This window comes from Punica granatum, unplaced genomic scaffold (assembly GCF_007655135.1).
Source record: "Punica granatum isolate Tunisia-2019 unplaced genomic scaffold, ASM765513v2 Contig00108, whole genome shotgun sequence".
In the NCBI taxonomy this organism is placed as follows: Eukaryota; Viridiplantae; Streptophyta; class Magnoliopsida; order Myrtales; family Lythraceae; genus Punica; species Punica granatum.
The window spans coordinates 290,001-300,903 of record NW_022204095.1 but is presented as its reverse complement, the minus strand read 5'-3'; the positions used below and the strand labels follow the sequence as shown (position 1 = coordinate 300,903).

Below are 10,903 nucleotides of genomic sequence, written 5' to 3'. Positions count from 1 at the left end.
CGCCATGCGTCCAATACAAAATCTGGAAAGCTGCAGGGATGACAAAAAGAGGGCGCCTTTGGAAGCGTTCGCCGGTAACCAAAGCGTCACGACATAATCAAAGGAGTGACGCTGACTGAATCCAATCCATAAACCCGGAAAGGAAACAAAGTGTGTTCCCTTTCGTCAAGTAGGTAAAGTAGGCATACGAACCACTTTTGCTTTGCCTTAGACTCTATTGGAACAAAGCAAAGAAGGAGGCAGAATGGAGAAAGGAAGGGACAAGGGCGGTCTTGCTTGGCGCGAAGGCTGCTGCGGGGGTAGGGTACGGTACTACAGGTCCTCGGACTTCCAGGCGGTTTTTCTTTTGGGCTGCTGTTCACCGTTGGATCTCGCCAATACAGCCCCCTATAGTTTTCGTTACCGAGATATCTTTTTTTTTTCATTGTTCCCAGGGATTTATTGGGTAATCCGCTCCCATGCTGCAAACAGTCAAATCTGAACTGAACCTTGTCGCTCTTCTTTCTTTCCTCGCGGGCAGGAAGCACACCAGCAGCGTGCGTTGCGTGATTCTACTGTGTTTTTTGCACTTGACTGGGTGGACAGTTGACCGGAAGAGAACTTCGATTCGCCCGGCCAGCAGGCGGGCGGCGCGTGCTTATCTTGTGTGACAACACTACAGAGCGAGTGGCTCTTCTAGGCGGGCAGCTGTGTGACAACACTCCAGAGAAAGCGGCGCTTTCGTGTAACATGCTATGGTCTCAACGCCCTTACGAGGTAGTGATGAGTTTCACGCGCTCTAAGCCCGGCCCGCGCGCGGTTAGGAAGATTGGCCGCAATCTGAGCGGTACCACCCACCCTACCCTACCACCTATAGGCGGCCGTCCGTCCTACAGCCGCCCGAAAAGGAACTGCAGTGATCTTGAATAGGAATCCTACAGCGATAAATAGAATCCCCATAAAAATACCACTAGATCGAGCACCAGTGATTTCGTATCCGGTCAAAATCTTGGCTAATTGATCGAAGTGGGTAGCTCCAGTAGACCCATAGATCATGGAACAAATAGGGTGGGTAGGCCCAACCACCACACTACACGTATAGACGCGAACCCCCCTCGTTACCGTACGTGCGACTCTCACCGCATACGGCTCGCACAAAGACTCCTAAATCCATCCCGAGCCTTTTCTTCCACCTCTCCTCTCCAATCCTCGATCCAACTTGCCTTTCCCAGGCGCTATGAAATGGGCGGTCTTTCCTCCGCCTATCGTATGTATCAGCTTGGCTTCGTCCAGAACCAAGGAGGCATTCTGGCGGGCACGTGCGTGTAGGAATGCCGACCACTACATAAGCTAGTTGACTATGACTACAAGCCAAGCCGGAAGCGACTCGATTCTATTCTCGTTGGGATTGGATATAGATGGGGAATCTATAGATCGTAGTAGTTCGCCAACCTCTCTAACTAACATACGATACAATTTCATTTCACGGCATGGCCAAAAAAAAGAAAGAGCTTTGCTCGGTTGGACTTCCTACGCTGACGAATGCCTCCTTTCTCTTCTCTGAAGTCTACAATAAACAAGTGGGAGAGGCAGGATTCGAACCTACGTAGAAAAACTTCAACAGATTTACAGTCTGTCGCTTTTGACCACTCGGCCACTCTCCCCTTCCTGGGCCGAGGCCCCCCTCAATGGGTTCTAAGAAGGAAGGCGCCGCCCTGAATCAAAAAAAAAAAAAGCAACTTGATTTGATTGAAGGGAACTAATACTCTTTATTAGCTTAGCTAGCGTTCCGAGAGAATCTAGTCATTTAGTCAGTTTATAACAATCTCTGTAAAGCAAGGGGCAAAGCTTCGTAGACAGCTTCCCCCTCATGTAGTCGTCGGCCTTCCCCAGCCCCCCCTTAGTCGCTTCTGGCTAAGCTGCGAGTTCATGAGCAAGTGAATGAACGAGCCATGTTCCTAAAAGGAGTGACCATCTTTGTTTTCTTCCCTTCCCCTATCCCTTCAAAGCCCAGAGGTTGTTGGGCGCTAGCCCTTTACTAAGAGAATATCAAGTCAAGTAAAGGCTCTTCTGCTGATCGAAGCTGCGAGCCTACCCTTCTCGAGCCTACAACAATAGCTTACGCTTACCAAGCAAGCCTAGTCTACTAAAATAGGGCTACAGCAAGCAAGCTTTCCCCCTTCGTTTGTTGTGGGTCGCGCCTCACCGCAGGCACTGAATGAATGAAATGAGTGGAGATCTTCCTTTCCCCCTTGTTAATTACCAAGAACTTCGTTGCCACTAGTGGCGAAGAAAAATTCTACCATCCCACCTAAAAACAATTCGGAGCCTAAAGAGAAGAGAGTTCAGTCTACAAGAAGCTGGCAGAGCTTTAGCCATTGGACTACATCCATCTATCCTACCTAAACAACAGTAAGCCTTTTCTTGTTCCTTCTTCGAATGACGCTAGTAGAGAAAAATTCCTTCCGGCTAATGAAGATACTACTCCAGTCTTCCCATTCATTCCCAGTGGATCCTTCTTCTCTCTAAGAATTGAACGAACCAAGTTCACCTATACCAGAGTGAGGAATAAAAACCAACAATCAACTTCCCACTTTTGATGTCCCACGATTCTGCTAGTTTAGAAACTAAGGAGAAGGACAGGGGTCGCTAGGTCAGAAAAGCGAACACTAACAAATCTCCCCAAGTAGGATTTGAACCTACGACCAGTCAGTTAACAGCCGACCGCTCTACCACTGAGCTACTGAGGAACAACGGACTTAAGGAAGCCGACTCTCGTTCTTTGGACCAACCTATGACCGAACAAAAATGGGTTCGTCACTCTTTTTCACATACACCGGGCGAGTTGGTTACGATAGCAAGCCCCTCCCCGGCCGGAGAGCTTCCAGGACAAGGGGGCGGCGGTCAACCATCCACTCTTGAGATTCATATTGATCAATCGATCTCCGCGTCCTGCCAGTTCGCTAAGTAGACTCACTCTACCGAGGGGCAACAAAGGCTGGAACTATTCCTGCCGGGACCTACTTCTCATCCTAGGAGTTAGCAGGTATGAGAGAGTCCCCTCTCTGTCTGTCTCTCCGAGTTTCTACTACTCTACTAAGTAGCACTTCTGCTATTCAATCATAGAATCGATTCCGATCAAGCTGAAAAAGCCCTAACAACTTAGTAAGCTAAGCTAGCGCCCTATCTATAGTCAGGGGCCTTTTCTTGCTCGTTAGCGCTTTAGAAAGATTGCAGCTAGCGCCCCCCCTTCTTTCTCAAAGTCAACTTTCTCGCTTGTTAGTCAAGCTTTGAAGCCCCTACCTTTATGGCTTTATGGGATATTTGAAGAAGCGCAGGTTTGGAACCCTAACCAATGGCTTTTCCCCAACCTATACAAGGTGCTGGTCTCGATCTCGCTCGCTGGTGGTGCCCCTCTCGATGATTTTGACTCAACATTGATTTCGTGCTTGAGTTGGAGGGCCCTCCCTCCATCCATCGAGTCAAGTAATTCGCTATCGGAAATTATTCCGCCGCCTATCTCATGTCATGCTTCTTGTTTCTCTCGAATTGGTTCCTAGTCTCAGTCAATCAAGATTCGCCATCAAGAGAGGGAAAGGGAAGAGCCTTTACTTTAGGTTAGGCCGGTCTCGTCATTCACGCAATTCCCCCGTCCATCGATCGATCACGCGAGTAGGCATCCAGTCAGCACATAGCGAACGAAAAAAGCATTCATCCTGGCTTCTCTTCCTAAAAAAAAATGTCGTTCAATTGATCCCTATCCCTATTCATTCGGTCAAAGTCTCCACGGCCTTTTCACGCCCCTCTACTGAGAGGGGCACCATGTTGATAGGAATCGGCAAAGACCCTCTTGTACACGTCCTCGAGGGCAGCATTCATGGCAATCATCACTAGTTTCTCCCGGGGGCATGGTATGGCCTTGTTCTTGGTGTTGTTTAATAGATGTCGAGTGCCGCTTTTCCCCGTCCGAGAATCTCCATCTGCTCTAAGTGGGCGAGCTAGAATCCTTATGTCAGGTTGGTTGTTCAAAAGACTTTTCTCTTTACCCTTTGCATCTTCATCTTTTTGAAAGCCCAGACCCGGATCTTCATTAGTCCTATTTCAGGTGCAAAGCCTCTTCATTCAATAAAGACCTCTTTTTCTCTTTCTTTTCTTTCTCCCCCATTTATCATTTTGTTGATTGAAAGAGGATAAGCGCTATCCATTGAGTAAAGGGAGGGTTTGCTACAGTGATTCGGGCGGTTGGTGGCCCCTTCGAGAGTTGCGGGTCCTTGTCGCTGCATGAGTGGTAGCTCACGCTCAAAACTCCTCCGACACGAGTCCTAGGCGTTGCGCTGCGGTCCCTTTCCTGGCTTCGCTTGTGCGAGCACTTCTGATTGGTTCCATCCATCCCCGACCCTAATGAATCGAGTATGAAGGGGTCAGTCAGTCAAGTGGTTCGGGTTCTCGGTCGGTTCCCGTTCGCCTGCCCCCCTCATAGTGCATTAGTGCGTAGGGTGGTCAACTTAGAGGGCGCCCGCCTCCTCTTCAGACGTGTCCTCGACAACCTGGCGGTTGTTCGGTCTCCGCTTTTGGGGGCGGGAGTGCTTGGTCGCTGGGCTTTCCTTTTCCTCAACCAATTCGGTTGTGTCAGCCTGTTCTACCATTTTGTTATGAGCTGGCTGGCTGTCCAAAGATGGATTGAAGGTTCGTAACGCCTTTGAGTTCAAGTGGCACAGTACCTTCGATCGACCATGGGGCGTATTCTACCCTTACCGAATTCTTTCTATTGAAGCGTAACGTAAAAAGCTCCTTCTCATGTTGCATTTCTTTGGTTTGGAAGTTCCAGAATGTTGTCTGTGGATTTCTAACAAAGGGAAGCCCCCTTATGCTATTTGAAACATTCAAGTTCCGTGCTGCTCGCCACTCCCCGAGGCCAAGGACGGGGTCGAACCGTCATTCCAGGATTTGCAGTCCGATACATTTCCATTATGTTACCTAGCCAAACCCGCCACCTCATGTGCCAAAGTCAAATGATTGTTCTTCCGTCCCCGCTCCCTCTTTTTATACATATGCGGTGGCGGGCGGAGCGATCGACCGGCGGCGGGTTACCAGAGAAGAGGGGACAACTTCTTTCTCCCTTGCCTTGCTCAATCTTCCTTTTCTGATTGAAAGTAGCAAGCCACTCCACTACTGGTACAGAGGCCAGATAGAAGGTTGCTCATCCAGCCCAGCGGATCCATTGTTTATGCGGCAGTGCGATGCAGCTGAAAAAAGGGGCTTCCCTTTTTTTTAGTTTTTTAGTAAGGTATAGGTTGGGGAAAACTCCCAAACTAGGGTTCGTTCCAAAAAGCTTACCTTAAAAAAAAAGTTTTAGGAGCACCCCTAATCTACCCCTAAACTACAAGCTAGCGCGCAACGGCTTTTCAGCCCTTGTTGCTTGCTGCTTGCAGGCTCGAAAATCTCTCTTTCGCCTCCCCCCTGTCTCCATTCTGATTGATTCGCTTCTTCCTTCGCGCAAGCGCTTGGTTCGACCCTTGTTGTCTTGCATTTTGTGATCCTCCGCTTCAGTCTGCGTTTTTCGGATAGCCGGGATTCGACGTTGATTTCCGATTGAAATGTCAGCCCCAGGTTTTGGGCGGCCCATCTGGTTAGTTCAGCTATCACTGCTGGAAGCCCCTGCGGTTGTTTGGCGGCGTACTCCCCGTCCGCCTATCTCACATTCCCAAAGCATATTTCTTATTTCATATTTCATTTTCCTTTCCTGCATCTTTCTTTCTATCCATAGGTCGGCTTCGTGCAGATAGATCTTTGCCGGGGGAGATTGGTGCTCCTTGAGGTATGCCCTTCCGATGGGTTGTTCCCTTCTCTGTCTTTTCCATCCAGTGCCCGTACTGCGTCATAAAATCTTCGTCTTCGATCTCTCTTCGCAACGCAATAAAGAAGTCTAAGAGTTTCTCTCGGCATCTGTCTTTTAAGTCATTGATCTCATATCTAGTTGCAGGGGGTCTGCGTTCACTATTAAGCCTACGCCCGTCCATTCCTTTCAAGCTTGATCCCGCCCTTAGACTCCTTACGCTCTTCGACTGAACTCGTTGGCTCCGCGCTCTATTCGGTCGGAACCCGGTTCGAGAACCTTCTCTCATAGATTCCCTTCACCAAGTCATCGCCAGCAATCAGCTCAACTCCCTTGGTGTCAAAGGGCGAGTTCCTTTCTTGTCTTGCCCAAAAACTTTCTTTATTCTCATTGGAGAAAGACTCTCCCGCGGCAAGGTTTTACACATGGGGCCAGCTGCTTTCTTTATCTCGCTTGCCGTTAGTCCGTCTAGCGCCTTTCGGTTGGGGTCCGCCCCGGGGGTTAGCCCGCTTGGGTTATATTTTCTAGTCTCGAAGGCAGTCAACGTGTCAGCCATTCTTCTCCCAAACTACTTTAAAATCCTTTGCTCTTTTTTCCAGTTCTCTCCCTCTACTTTATTTGACAGGGGCGGAGAATACCACTCTATCAATAACAAGAATAAAGGTTGTAGCAATGTTGTTTCAAATGGTTTGAGCTTGGAAGCAACCTGCTATCTATCGATAGGCGAGAACAGACAGCTATTGGCTGCTTCGCCTATCTATTCTATTATGGCCGGCTTGGAGACATCAGAGGAAGACCATCATCTCTATCCGGGTACGATCATAGCTTCATTCATTCGTTGAACCTTGGGGATAACCAAACGCATTGAGGTCAATGACCACACCACCTCTATCATACATACGACATTACATGACGCGAGAGTGCATGGTCAACACACACCTAAAGCGCCTACGTTCCGCTTGCAGCCAATACAACCACAACCTAACTTGCACGAGATTCAACAACCGAAGCTACTAGTAGTCCCGAGGGGACGGCATCCTCCTATACTATAATAGTTAGCAGTACTGAACAAGCGAGTCATCGGTCCGGGGAAAGAAAAGGACCGCCTTTGAAAAATAGAAAGGAATTATTTGACTTGGCCTTCGGAACAAAGGTGATTCTGTTCATGCTTCAGACGATCTGGCTAATTATATATACTTCTATCTAATTATAGACTCTTCTTCTATTAGAAGAACCTATAGGCCTGTTTTAGCGCGTTTCCAAAGGGTTAGGTTGACTTTGGAAACACTACTAAAGACCGGGTGAAGAATGAAAAACGTCCGCTAACGCCCACGGGATAAGATCTTTTTTAGATCAGCAACGAATGTCTTGTATCTATGAAGAAAGATTTCTCCCCGGGTTCAGACCCTGAATGCCATACCTTGCTGAAGGCGATTCACGAGAGAATTGCGCATAGTTCCGTTTGACCGAGATGTGAATGCCCGTGATCTGCTCGGTATAGTGATGGATTTCATGGCCGACGTCTAAGCGGCACGAATACGCCGACATGAAAGGAGTTCCCCGCGGAGCATTTTTCTTTCGTCCTCGGACGTTTTTTTTGTTCGATTCCGGCACTTGCGTTCTGATGCCCGGAACCCTCGCGATTGATTGGGAGAAAGAGCGAAAGCGAGAAAGATGGATTGTTATCCATCGGAAATCGATAGGAATTCCCCGGGGATGGATTGCCTTCTAATAGATGTTCTGTCTTTCATTATTAACATCCAATCCCATGCTAATAAGAAAAACGAGCGATTGCTAGTCAGCTTTCATTTTTTGAAATAGTTAATGGTAGGGGCTGAGGCTCTGAAGGCTTTCCAACTTGCTTCAATTAGGGAATAGCGCAGATGGATCAATCACGCGGTTCTGCAGCGTCCTCCAACTTGCTGTCCGCTCCCCTTCACTTTCTTTGCTGGACGGGAAGATGCGAATCGCGAAGGCCTTCCCACCACGCAAAGTTCAAACCTCGCCGGAGAGAGAGAAGCGAATTGAAAACCGGCCTAAAATACCTTCGCAATCGAAGGTGAAAGCGGGAAAAAGACGACGAAACCCTTTTTTCTTTCTTTGTCAGCCGACTTGAAAGGTGCTCTCAGTGTACCGCCATACGCACCCAGACATTAGACCAATTGTGGCTGGCCCAACAGTTTCCAGAATGCCGTTGTCATGATGTTGATCCGGCTTCTGCGACTACGGCATCCGTCTAGCTCCGAATATGCGCATTGGAGCTCTTCGCTCGATGTCCCGGGTCGCTCTGTTGTAAACCGCTCTTTCGTCGGGCGGTGGCTTATTTCTAAGACCTCCCTTACTAGATCAAACAAATAAAGCTCCATTGAATGAATCAACTTCTCCCTCCCCGGTCAATGGTTCGGGGAAAAGCCTATCTCAGTGATGTTCAAAAACGGGAAAAAGCGTCGTTCGAAAACTCGCGTTAGCTCGTTTTGGACCACCTTCTACTTTTGAACCAGTTCTCGACCCCGAGCGTAGCGACCCAAAGAAAGGCGCACTGGCAGCTCGTAGTCGCGGCAAACGCACTTTGATTGTTCAATCAAACCAAACATAGGGGCCTTCCAGGAATTGACCAAGCAGGAACCGGGGATCAAAGTTCTATTGATTCATCTATCTCAAATAGGGAAAAAACTGAATCAAGAAGGGGTCAGCTGAGCTCGAAAGGGGTAGCCGGTCGTCGGCTAGGAGCTCTGGCCGGCAACGAAGCTAAAGCTTCATACTGGTCCACTCGCAACTTCCACGGCTACGTTCCAACTCTATGTTGATAAGAAAAAAGAAAATCCCCTAAGAAGAAGACTTTCAACTATTCCAACAGAAAGGGGCAATTCAAATGCTCCATAGATAACCCCCTCTGTCTCGTTCCCGTCCAACTCACCGGGAGATCGAAGAGCGGTTTGCGCTTTGCGCCCCAGCCCCCAACACTAATAGATGCTTAGATACCTGCCACTGAATCTGTAAGCGGCGCAGGGCAGGATGGACGAGAAAAGCGGCGAGAAGAAGACAAACAGAGGGGGGACCTGCTTCTATTGCCTTCCCTTTCTACTTCTAGACTGGTTCGTCGGCGGGACAGAGAGCCAAGATCCGATTCGTCAATCGACGAATCCATGCCATGTAACCTGGCAAAGGAGAAAGAGACGATGGCAACGCACCTCATACAAGAGGGAGGGGGTCCGAACAGCCTTGTACGTACGCCGCCCACGCGAAGAAGTTCTTCTCTAATTCCAAAAGGTCAAGCCACCATTCTTCAGTGATGAGCTCTAGCGAACAAATAAATCTTATGTGTTTTTCCCAGAGAGAAATGTCTTTCCATTAGAACAAGTCCGCTGCGAGCCGAGCGAACTACATTACTCAACCGAGCCGAGGCACTATTCACAAAGTGGAACTTTTTACTATCTTTACTAAGCCAACCGCCCCTTCTCCTATACCTGGCTGCTTCTCGCTCACCAAAGAAAGCGTACTTCGTTTCCCGGGACGAGCGGCTCCTTCTTTCTTCCTTCTAATTGGTAAGAAAGCGTTTTTCCCTTAGGTTCTCCCCTGATCTTAGATGGAGAAAGAAATGGTTAAGGAAAGGGCGCCCTCGAAGCTGACCTGACGCGTCAGTCCTCTCTTATTGCCTTCTTTGAACCGGCGTAAGGAGGTTCAGTCAATTAGCACAAAATATAGAAAAATTACTATGCTAGTTCACTCTAGAAGACCTAGTCTGACTTTAGTAGTAGTATAGATTAGTTAGATTCGTAGAACAGAAGAAGAGCCTTTACTTGACTTGATATTCTCTTAGTAAAGCGTTAGCACCCCTAACAAGTAAGGCTCTCTTCTGGATAGCTGCGAAGCCTTCAATGTTGGTATGGAGACTTTGTTTGCTTCCCGTTCGCTGAACAACCCCCCTGTTGCAACACTAAACTATGCTTCAAAGGGCGAACTCCACCTATTTTTGAGCTATTGAATTAGGCGATCCGAAAATCAATCTCTTTCTCACTCCCCTCTATCAGAAAAGGAGGCGTCGGCTCTGAAATGGTGGTAAGGCAAGCTGTATGTATCTAGGTAGAAGTAGACATCGAGCTCCGGGGCTTGTTGGGATAGGGCAGGTTTGGAACCCTAACCCGAAGGGAACTATATCCAACATCCGGGTCAGACTATCACACACGAGACTGGCCTGGGCTCTCATCGAGACCAACTCACTTCTCTCTCCTTAATGTCTGGTACCATTGACCCGCCACTCTGCCTGTCTTCTTGTGGCCTAGTCGAAACTTTCTGCGGCTGCCATGTCTAACCCTATTTGAAAGAGTAAGGGGCCTTGCGGGAGCAATTCCATAGCTACCTGAACACAGACTTTTCTTCTTCCGCTGTGAACAAATCCCCGGCATCATGATCGACTGCTCAGATCTTGACTTACTAGAAAAGGTATCCCACCCAATAGTCAAAGCGGAAGGGGATGACTTTCAGGTTTGACATGAGAATCCGCAATATTCATCTGACTCTCACTCTCGTACCATGCCTGTTGAAAGTTTCTTTCTAAGGGCTCTTGAAGGGCGCTCTTGTATAAGAGCTGCGGGATAAAGGCTGCCTCGATTCATTGAACTGACTTTCCTAAGCTTGAAGGGGATTCATTTGCAAGAGACCATTCCCTCACTGCTGATTCAATAGCTGCTCCTTCTCGGCATCAAGACGAGACCGACCCTTTCACAGGTTAGCATCCACCTCCCTAACAGGGCATTCAAACACAGGAAAGAGCCATGCAGGGGATTCTCCAGATGTTGCCTTTTTTTTAGACCATTTCTTCTTCTTCCTATTCTGGACATGGAGATCAAATTGTTGATTCACCTCTTCGAAAAACATATATAATATCTGAAACAATTAGCAGATCTGATGTGGCATTCGTTTGAAAATCCCCAATAAAGCTTCGATGCATGAATCCCATTCCCCTTCGACCGGTCCTCAAAGGAGAAGAGTATGCTATGCGCAGACGTACTTGCTGCTTGCTTTCTTTGAGGAATTGATGAGTGAAAGGCGATGCCAGTCGATTGATACTATCTATGATTCCTACAT

At 48.3% G+C, this 10,903-nt stretch overlaps 2 non-coding genes across 2 annotated transcripts; both read right to left on the bottom strand.

Annotated features, from left to right (window-relative positions):
* Window positions 1–1,560: 1,560 nt before the first annotated feature.
* Window positions 1,561–1,643, bottom strand: TRNAY-GUA. Its single transcript has one exon. It is a non-coding gene; the product is annotated as a tRNA-Tyr (tRNA).
* Window positions 1,644–2,657: 1,014 nt separating this feature from the next.
* Window positions 2,658–2,729, bottom strand: TRNAN-GUU. The gene has a single exon. It is a non-coding gene; the product is annotated as a tRNA-Asn (tRNA).
* Window positions 2,730–10,903: the final 8,174 nt, after the last annotated feature.